Source organism: Bubalus kerabau, chromosome 3 (assembly GCF_029407905.1).
Source record: "Bubalus kerabau isolate K-KA32 ecotype Philippines breed swamp buffalo chromosome 3, PCC_UOA_SB_1v2, whole genome shotgun sequence".
NCBI classification, from domain to species: domain Eukaryota; kingdom Metazoa; phylum Chordata; class Mammalia; order Artiodactyla; family Bovidae; genus Bubalus; species Bubalus kerabau.
Genome location: NC_073626.1, coordinates 34,361,157 through 34,372,236, shown reverse-complemented (window position 1 = coordinate 34,372,236; position 11,080 = coordinate 34,361,157). Strand labels below are relative to the sequence as shown.

Sequence of the window (11,080 nt, the reverse complement as noted above, 5' to 3'; positions counted from 1 at the left end):
AAATGTTTTAAATAACTTAAAAACAACTCAGAGGACAGATTGGTGGTTGCCAGAGGTGGGGATGAGGACTGAGTGGAGGACGTTAAAGTGGTCAAAAGGAAGAAACTTCAGTGACAAACATGTGCTGGAAGGAATTCCCTGGTGGTCTAGCGGTTAGAATTTCAGTCTTCCACTGCCAGGGGCCGGGGTTCAATCCTTACTCAAAGCACTAAGATCCCGCAAGCTGCATGGGTTGGCCAAAGAAAAAGAACAGAAAGTCATGGGGATGTAACATAGGGCACAGTGACTATGGTTAATAATACTGTGTTGTTTATTTGAAAACAGCCAAGACTATAGATCTTAAAAGTTCTCATCACAAGAAAAGTGAGAAAGGAGAAAAGAATGTCTAAATCTAGGAATAGGGTGGAGGGTGTGACAAGAAATATACAGGATGAGCCCAGAGCATCCTGAGTGGCAAAAAGTACAGAAATGCTTTAAAAAAAAAAAAAAAAAGTAGCAAAAACAAAAAACACAATGATGGGAATATGGGCAGCTCATAGTGACTTCCTTCCAAAGAGGGACAGCATAGAAACTGAGAGAAAAAAGTACCTTCAAGGTAAAGAAACGTGGGACTTCCCTGGCGGTTCAGTGGTTAGGACTCTGTGTTTTCACTGCCGAGGGCCCCTTAGGGGAAGTGGGAATGCACGAGGGGTTCAGTGTGGCCAAAAAAAAAAAAAAAATCTGACAAATAGGACCTTCGACTTCAGGCAGGTGATCAAGGTTAACATCAAGAGAGAAAAACCATGTGGATAGAATATTTCTTCAATATGATGTGATGAGAATGACATTTTATGTCTATGGTTTCATTCCCCCAAACCGCAAACTCCAGGACTTCCCTGGTGGCTCAGTGGTTAGGAATCTACCCGCCAAGGTAGGAGACACAGATTCAATCCCTGGTCAGGGAGGATTCTATACGCCGAGGATGCAGCTGAGCTCGTGGGCCACAACTACGGGGCCCGTGCTCTAGAGCCCACGTTCCACAGCAAGAGAAGCCGCTGCAATGAGAAGCCTACGCGCTGCAACGAAGAGTAGCCCCTGCTGGCCACAACTAGAGACAACCTGCATGCAGGGAAAATCTGCATTCAGTGCAGCCAAAAATGAAGAGTAAATAAATAAATACTAGATATTTAGTTTAAAGATTAGGCTCCAGTCTAATCATAAGAAAAATAGCAGACAAATCCCACTTGCGGGACGTTATGCAAAACTCCTGACCAATACTCCTCCAAACTGTCAACATCATCAAAAACAAGGCAAGTATGAGAAACTGTCACAGTCAAGAGACTATATACATATAACGGAGTATTCAGTTCAGTTCAGTTCAGTCGCTCAGTCGTGTCCGACTCTTTGCGACCCCATAAATCGCAGCACGCCAGGCCTCCCTGTCCGTCACCAGCTCCCGGAGTTCACTCAGACTCACGTCCATCGAGTCAGTGATGCCATCCAGCCATCTCATCCTCTGTCGTCCCCTTCTCCTCCTGCCCCCAATCCCTCCCAGCATCAGAGTCTTTTCCAATGAGTCAGCTCTTCGCGTGAGGTGGCCAAAGTACTGGAGTTTACTTGGCCACAAAAAAAGAGAATGAAATCTGGCCATTTGTGACAACATGGATGGACTTAGTATTATGCCAAATGCAGTAAATCAGACAAAGACAAACACTGCATGAGTTCACTTACATGTGGAATCTAAACAAATAAAACAAATGAACAAACATAACAAAAACAGAAACAGAGTTATAGACACAGAGAAAAAACAGTTGCTCTTGGGGAGAAGGGTAAGGGGAGGAGATCCATATCTTGGAGCTATTTTTCTATCAGTATACAGAGAGCTTCCTTATGATTTTTTTTGTTGTTGACTACGCTGGGTCTTAGTCGTGACATGCAGGATCTAGTTCCTAGACCAGGGATCAAACCTGGGCTCCCTGCATTGGGAGTGCAGAGTCTTAACCACTGGACCACCAGGGAAATCTCTCCTTTTTATTTATTATAGCTGCATAGTATTCCACTGCAGCAAAGTCTCATCATTTATTTATCAGCTATTTATTAAGTTGTTTGCAACCTCTCCCTACTATAAATAAGCTAAAGTTAACACTGTCCATATGTCATGTTATATAGTGGAAATATTTCTATAGGATAAATTTCTAAAAGGGGGTTACTGAGCTCAAGAATATATAGATCCATAACTCAGATACATATTAAATTCTCCTCCATAAAGGTAATACCAATCTGAGTTCCTACCAGCAATACGAGAGTGTCTATTTCCCCACCAGTATTCTTGCCTGGACAATTCCATGGACAGAGGAGCCTGGCAGGCTACAGTCCATAGGGTCACAAAGACTCAGGCATGACTGAGCCACTGAGCACACATTTCCCCGTTCAAGGCAGTATGCGGTCAAACTTTTGCATATTTATAATGTGAGAGAAGAAAAATGATTTCTGACCTTGCAATTTGCATTTCTCTTTTTGCAAACTGAAGCTGAGCAAATATTCACATTTTCCTTGCATTTCATTTTCTATGAGCACTTTCTAGTCTTAGCTCATTTTTATACTGGGCTTTTGTGTTTTTCCTTATAAAATTCTAGGGGCAATTTACATTTTAGGAAGATTTGACCTTTGTCTGCAAATATTTTCCTTTGTCATGTGTCTCTCCACTCTGTTTTTTAAGCTTGCCCCATAGACTCCACCCCTTCACTTCCTCAGAATTTCCCTCTCCAGGCCATGGGGCCCCTCTCACAGACATATCCAGAAGACCCTCTAGTTCCTCACTCTTCCTGGTGGCATTTTTTCTTTTTTTTGATGTATGTATTTATTTGTTTTTGGCTGCTCTGTGTCTTTGTTGCAACACAGACTTCCTCTAGTTATGGTGAACAGGGGCTACTCTTGGTTGTGGTGCCTGAGCTGCACGTTGAGGTGGCTTCCCTTGTTGCAGAGCACAGGATGTAGGGCGCTCAGGCTTCAGTAGTTGCGGTGCACTGGCTTAGTTGCTCAGAGGCACGTGGGGTCTTCTCGGACCAGGGATTGAACACGTGTCTTCCCCATTGGGAGGCAGACTCTTATCCGCTAGACCACAAAGGGAATCCTTCCCGGTGGCCTTTGATCTCTTGGTGACATTGGACTCTAGACTGAGACGCCTCTTGTGAGCAAATAACCTTTATTCTGTCCTTTATCGACTTTAGTGGTTGCACATTCTCATTAGGACACAGAAAACATGGAAAAGTACACAAATGAAAAGCAAAACTCACCTTATATTGCACCTCCCAGGGTAACTGCTTTTAGTCTACCAGTGCCTATGCACATTTTTAATTGTGTGTAGGTTTTTCTATTTACAAAGTAAATTTCTTAAATTTATCCAGTCCCTTTGGGAGTGGTTAGCTGCACTCTCCCACCTCTTGGGTTTCTCTTTGTCCCTATTCTGTCTCACAAGGAGGTGATCCCGAGGTGCTGACCTGGGGTAACGTCTCCCTCCTGCCCACCCCCAAACAGCCTCACTTTCTCTCCTGGACTTGTTTCTTCTGCCCCACTCCCACCTGCTCCAAGTTTAACTGTTGCTCACCCTCCTGCCAGAGACGTCAAACTCTTGGTCTCCTTTGTTCTTCAGAACCACCCAGGTGGAAACCTGAGTTTATCAACTCATCCTCCCAAACAATGCTGGTTTCCCTCCTTCTGGTAGTAAAACCAGCCAGGAGTAACCTCCAAGACTCACTATGCATGGTTTCCGGCCACGTCTTGTCTTGCACGCCAAACATTTCCCTAATTCATCCTGCTCTGGTCTCTGGGCTTTCCTCATGCTCTTCCTCGCCTGGACACGGTCCCCTTCCCGCAGCAGGTCTCCCCAGGACCCTTTGTCACATTCTGCCCATCCTCTGCCCCAGTGCAGCCCTGGCTTCCCTGCCCTCCCAAGCCCCGCTGCCTCATAGTCCCCCCCCACTTCCCTGGCTCTGCTCTCCAGGGGGGCCCCCTGTGGGGAGCCACACTGCACTCATATACCCAGGCCCCCTGCTGGCAGGCTGCCCCATTCTCCCAAGGTGCCAAGCACTTCCCCTGGCAGTACATTTATCTCTCTGTATTGTAATTTCCTATTTACTCCTCTGTCTCCCTACTGACCATACACCGGGGGCAGGACTGTTTTTTCATTGATGTATTTTGAGTGCACATTAAATAAGTTTGTTAACGTGGAGGAAAGAAATGACTCTCCAGCTAACATGACTACTCCCACACTGAACCCTCAAAACTCTCCATCCAGCATGATTCCTGGAGGGCTAACTTGGCCTGGCTGGAGTTGGTACCCTCTTTAGGTCTGCTATGCAAGCCCCTCCACCTGGACTGACTGCCTTCCTCTGTCACCGCGGTCCTCTCGGAACCTCAATTTACTCGTCTGTCTACAGGAAAGAACACTCTGGAAAACTGTGAGGACAAGTGAACGATGTGCCTTGTAGATGGCAATGTGATGAATGAATACCAGGAGTGGGTACATTATTTAAAAAAAAGCACTACTGTTCATCAAACATGTTTTCTATACCAGGCATTGTTCTAACACCCAACTATTGATATTAATGCCTTTCATCCCAACAAACTAGCTCCTTTTCATAGAAAAGTATACCAAGGCACAGAACAGTTCTTGACTGATTTGCCTTGATTCCACCCTGGCGTAGAGGAGCTAGGATTTGAACCCAGGTCATATAGCTCCTCGGGCTTCCCTAGCAACTCAGCTGGTAAAGAATCTGCCTGTAATGCAGGAGACCCCAGTTCGATTCCTGGGTTGGAAAGATCCCCTGGAGAAAGGATAGGCTACCCAGCCCAGTATTCTTGGGCTTCCCTGGTGGCTCAGATGGTAAAGAATCCACAAGAGACCAGGGTTCAATCCCTGTGTTGGGAAGATCCCCTGGAGAAGGGAACAGCTACCCACTCCAGGATTCTTGCCTGGAGAATCCCATGGACAGAGGAGCCTGACAGGCTACAGTCCATGGGGTCACAAAGAGTCGGATACAACTGAGCAACTTTCATTTCGTATAACTCCACTTGCTTAACCACCACCCTGTATTGCCCATCTATTAAATAATACACTTAACATTATTTGGTCTGAAAGCTGCCTTCTTCAACTAATTAATTAACTGGGTTTTGTGACCCAGTCATACAGCTATGTTCTCCTGGCCTGATTCTAATTCCAATGGTAAATATGTAGGTAGATTTTTGTGTAGATAACCACTTACCTCTCAAGGATGGAGACATGTTCAAAATGTAGCTCTTAAAAAAAATTAAAATGCTGAATTTCCCTGGTGGTCCAGTGGTTAAGAATCCATTGTCTATCAATTCAGGGGACACTGGTTCCATCCCTGGCCCAGGAAGATCCCACATACTGTGAGGCCACTAAGCAGCCACTAGGCCTGTACCCCACAACTACTGAGCCCACGCTCTAAAGCCCACGAACTGCAACTACTGAAGTCCACGTGCCCTAGAGTCTGGGCTCTGCAACGAGAAGCCACCGCAACGATGAGCCCGTACTCTGCAACTAGAGAGTAGCCCCCACTCACCACAGCTAGAGAAGGTCCACGCACAGCAACAAAGACCCAGCACAGCCATAAAGAAATAAAAGAACCACGCCCATAGTTTTTCTTCTTCAACATTTGTGTTATCAGATTCAAATAGAATAAATACTCATCAGTTGAATTAAACAGAGACATTTAAAGACATCTGTTTTGTCATACTTGATGCAGACTCACCTTCAATGGTACTTACAGACATCTGTCCCCTAATCCACACTTCTAGGTCCTTCAAGCATTCTGAGGATGAGGTTTCCAATCCCTTCCCTCATTTTCAGAATTTCCTCACCAAGAGAGAGATGGGGGAAGGAGGAAAGTGCTTACTTAGCCTGGGCACAGGAGAAGAGAGATAGAAGAGTTTATGTGGATCCTTCGGTGTCTATAGCTCAGACCATGGAGGGTGACATGGCGACATCACCTCTATGTAAGAAGTTTCCCTAGTCTCCCTCCCTTGTCTGTTCGGTCCCCACCCTCTGATGTTAGCCTTGTCCCTGGCGCAAAGCACTATGGGGACCAGAGAAAGGAGAAGGGGCAGAAAGAGGCCAGCGCTGGACACACAAGGAGAGACTGAGACAGAAAGGAGGAGTCCCCCTCCCCAGGGGACAGCTAGAAGCAAGAGGTCTGCCTCCCAGCACCATGCCCCCTAACTGCTAGGTCTCACTGCCTTTACTTCCGGGAGGCCAGAAATTTGTTGGATGCCAGGAGTAAAAGAGAGGGCAAAAGATGAAGGAGCGTTAGAGAGATCCAGAGAAAAAGGGCAGATGTGAAGGGGACCCACGTTCAGTATTAAATGATCGATATGCAGAATTCAGAAAAGATTCGGAGGACAGCAGTTAACGTAACAGAATATGTCCATGTATTCAGCATCAAGATTAGGCAGTGTCAACATTTTGCCATATTTCCTGTAGTTTTCATTCATTTGAATTTATTTATTTGATTTTTGGCTACGTTGGGTCTTTGTTGCTGCACCGGCTTTTCTCTAGTTGTGGTGAGTGGAGGCTGCTCTCTCGTTGAGCTGCATGAGCTTCTCCTTGTGGCGGCTCCTCTTGTTGAGGAGCACGGCTCTAGGGCACTAACTTCAGTAGCTGCATCACGCGGACTCAGTGGTTGCAGTTCCCAGACGCTAGAGCACAGGCTCAGTAGTTGTGGCCCATGGGCTCAGTTGCTCCATGGCATGTGGGATCTTTCCAATTCAGGAACTGGACCCGTGTCTCCTGCATTGCCAGGTGGATTGCTTACCACTAAGCCACCAGGGAAGCCCTCTTCATTCTTTTATTTTTTTAAGGGATAGTACATTACAGGGGCATTCTTTTATTTTTTTAAGGGATAGTACATTACAGGGGCTTCCCTGGTGGCTCTGCCTGCCAATGCAGGAGATAAGGGTTTGATCTGTGGGTCAGGAAGATCCCCTGGAGAAGTAAATGGCACAACCCACTCCAGTATCTTTGCCTAGAAAATCTCATGGGCAGAGGAGCCTGGCAGGCTAAAGTCCACGGGGTGGAAAAAAAGAGTTGGACATGACTGAGCAACTAGAAAACAACAACAACAACATACATTATAGACACAGCTACTTAGAGCCTTTCTCCCATCTATGTTTCTTAGGTTACTTTTTTTTATTTACACTTTCTGTATAAACCACATGACATGGGGGATCTTAGTTCTGAATAAGGATGGAACCAGTACCCCCTGCATTGAAAGCTCTGAGTCTTAACCACTGGTCAACCAAGGAAGTCCCTCCCATCTATGTTTCAACTTTTACTACATGGGCATATGTGGGTTAGGTATCTATAAAAATATATATACTGTTGCTTATGTGTTCTACATTTTTAAATACTGGGTATTATTTGGCTTATATTCTTTTGCCATTTGGTTTTATCTTATTCAACATCATTCTTTTGAAACTTATCCCTGTTAATATATGAGAGTGCATTCATTTTATCTGCTGTATAGTATTCCATTTTGATTGCATTTATGTTTCTGTTATCTTGTTGGTGGACAGTGAAGTTGTTTCCAGTTGTTGTTATTATAAAAACCATGAATGGACTTCCTCATATATATCTCCCTGTGCACATCTGTGAGAATTCCTCTAGAGTCACACCTAGAAGTAGAATTGCTGAATTCCAAAGAAATGTGTGTTTTCAGCTTTACCAGATGTTGCCAAATTGCCCTGTAAAATGATTGTGTCCAATACTCCATGAATTTCTTTTCAAATACTTTGCATGTCTCCATGAACCAGAGTGGATAAATAACATCTCACATTTATGGACCACTCATCTTTCCTTCTCAAGAAATAACCTGCACCCTCCTCCATTCACTTTTCTGTAATGCTTTTTGTGTGTGTCCTTTTCTTTCTTACTATAAAAGTACTTTATTTATGATTGATACTAAACCTTTTTCAATTATGTGAATTGCAAATTTCTTCTCCCAGTCTGTGAGAGACTTTTACTTTGTAGTGTCTTTTGTTCTTGTGTTTTTGTTTTTTTTTAATTTATTTGGCTGTGTTGGTTCTTAGTTGTGGCACAAGGAAGCTTTCATTGTGGTGCATGAACTCTCTAGTTGTGGTGTGAGGACTCAGTACTTGTGGCATGAGGACTCAGTACTTGTGGCATGAGGGCTCAGTAGTTGCCGTGTATGGGCTTAGTAGTTGCGGCGTGAGGGCTCAGTAGTTGTGGCGTGAGGACTCAGTAGTTGTGGCGTGAAGACTCAGTAGTCATAGCAGGAGGACTCAGTAGTGGCGGTGTGAGGACTCAGTAGTTGTGGCATGTGGGCTCAGTAGTTGAGGCGTGAGGACTCAGTAGTCGTGGTGTGAGGTCTCAGTAGTCGTGGCATGAGGGCTCAATAGTCGTGGCATGTGGGCTTAGTAGTCATGGTGTGAGGTCTCAGTAGTCGTGGTTTGAGGTCTCAGTAGTTGTGGTGTGAGGGCTCAGTAGCTGTGGCGTGAGGGCTCAGTAGTTGTGACATGAGGGCTCAGTAGCTGTGGCGTGAGGGCTTAGTAGTTGAGGGCTACTGAGCCCTCACACTACAACTACCGAGCCCTCATGCCACAACTACTAAGTCCTCATGTCACAACTACTGAGCCCTCACGCCATGACTACTGAGTCCTCACGCCACAACTGCTGGGCCGCAGTCGTGGCATGAGGGCTCAGTAGTTGTGGCGTGAGGGCTCAGTTGCTCTGTGGCATGAGGGATATTAGTTTCCCAACCAGGGATTAAACTTGCATCCCCTGAATTGCCAAGTGTATTCTTAGCCACTGGGCCACCAGGGGAGTTCCTATAGTGTCTTTTGTTAAATGTTTTCGAATAATTATTGAAGTTGGGTGATTGATACATGGGGAATCATTATGCTGCTATCTCTACTTTTATGTAATTTTGAATATTACCCTAACAAAAAGGTTCTTAAAAATCCATAAAGCAATTCTCTATTATCCCAAATTCCTAAAGATCAGTTCCTATATTTTATCATTTTACTTTCCACATTCAGGTCTCTAATGCCACTGGAATTTATTTTTGTAGTTGCTGTGGGACAGGATCAAATATTATATTTCCCTCATAGATGGCCAACTGTGTCCAGTTCTATTTCTGATCCTGTTTATCCCTTCTCCTCTGACCAGAAATTTCCCCTCAGCCCCATATATCCTCAAGTCTGCTTCTAAGCCCTCTATTCTGTTCCTTAGTCACTGTGTATACTCTCATCTTGCCACAGTTTTTTTAAATTAATTAATTTATTTGGCTGCACCTACAAATACAACTAAGCAGAGTCTTAGTTGTGACATGAAGCATTTTTTACTTCAGTTGCAGCATGTGAGATCTAGTTCTCTACAGGCCCCCTGCATTGGGAGAGTGGCGGCTTAGCCACTGGACCACCAGGGAAGTTCCCTCTGCGGCAGTTTTAACCCCCATATTACCAGAGTGGCCACAGTAGTATCTGTCAGGCCAGATTGGTATCCCTTCTTCTTTTTCTTCTTCAGATTGACTTGGCTTTTCTTAGCCTCTTTCCTTCCAAACAAATTTTATGATTAGCTTACGCAATTCCAGAAAGAAAACAAAAAACAAAAAAACCCCCAACAGTCCTGGGTTAATTGGAATCCTGTTGAATTCCAGATTCATTTTTGGGAGAAGCAACATCTTTCTAACACGATATCTTCCTGACCATCACCTTGTCATATCCGTCCATGTACAAGGGCTTCTATTTTGATCCTTATGTAAAAATCTGTGTTTGGAGATTTCTCTGGTAGCCCAGTGGTTAAGGCTCCAAGCTCCCAATGCAGGGGACCTGTGTTCGATTCCTGGTCCAGAAACTAGATCTCACATCCTGCAGTGAAGATCAAAGATCCTATCTGCCGCATCTAAGACTCCGCACAGTCAAATAAGTAAATAAATAAATATGTTTTTAAACGTGGTTGTTTTCTCCATGAGGGTCTTGTTCCATCTTTGTTAGATTGGTTCCCAGGGCCTGTGGGGTTTATGGCTGGCTTTCCCCCATCCCCCAGCCCCACATCACTATGCCAGGTGCCTCCTTCCTTACCCGTTTGGTCCACGCCCTCCCCGCCCAGATCCAGGGAGCAGCTGTCTACTCCAACAGCTGACTGTCTGTGAGACATTGCCGAGTGCACAGGGCTCCCACCTCCCACCTCTGGGCCTGTCAGCTGAGTCTGGGGAGAGGTACAGCTGTTTCGGCAGGGACAATGAGTTGCATTCTATACAGGCTCCTCTCTGAGCTTCCCTCCCCCAGTCTGGAGCAACTGTTCTTGTGGGTAGGGAAGGGCCCCACCTGTCAGCTCTAGCTACTCTTTCGGGCAACATCCAACTCCCTGATCCCTTTTCTTCATGTCTTCCACTCACCCTACCCCACCCCTTTCCACCCCACATGCAGAATCTAGCTCCCTGAATAGGGATCAAAACTGTGCTCCCTACACGGGCAGCAAAGACGCTTAACCTCCAGGGAAAGTCCCTTCTGAATGTCCTATGAGCCTGTCTCTCGTGTGTGTCTTATGGGCTGATTGCCTGTTCATGGCTCTGTCATTGCCTGAAACTGGTGGGCACAGGAAAGGTGGTCTTGGAAACGGATCATCCCTCTCTCACCTTGGAGGATTGGCTGTTCCCACAGCATTCTCTCAGTTGTCACCACGTTCAGGTCTCAAATCCTCACAGTGGCCCCAATTAGGTAGATTAGTGATTACTGTTGCAGGCACAGAGGTGCTGCGATGAGTGATAAGGCTGGGACTCAACCCCTTCCCAGTGACACGTCCTATACTTGGCTGGCCCCCGCACCTGCTCCTGGCACCCGCTCCCCTCGGCACTCGCTGCCCTCGGTGAGGCCTCTCTGGCCTCTTTTCAGCATCCTTGCTTGGGGGTTGACATCGCTGTCAATGGCCCACCGGCTACAGCCCAGTGCTGACTCCCCCCAGGGATGATGACCCTGGAACACGGCAGAACCAGAATCCAGGCCTCCATGGCTTCTTCAAGTGATAACTGAGCCCCAGCACCCACTGTCAGTGGCTGTTCAT

General features: G+C 45.9%; 1 non-coding gene across 1 annotated transcript; it reads right to left on the bottom strand.

Annotated features, from left to right (window-relative positions):
• Positions 1-1,925: 1,925 nt before the first annotated feature.
• TRNAG-CCC (transfer RNA glycine (anticodon CCC)) lies at positions 1,926-1,998 on the bottom strand. The gene has a single exon. It is a non-coding gene; the product is annotated as a tRNA-Gly (tRNA).
• Between the last annotated feature and the right edge of the window lie 9,082 nt (positions 1,999-11,080).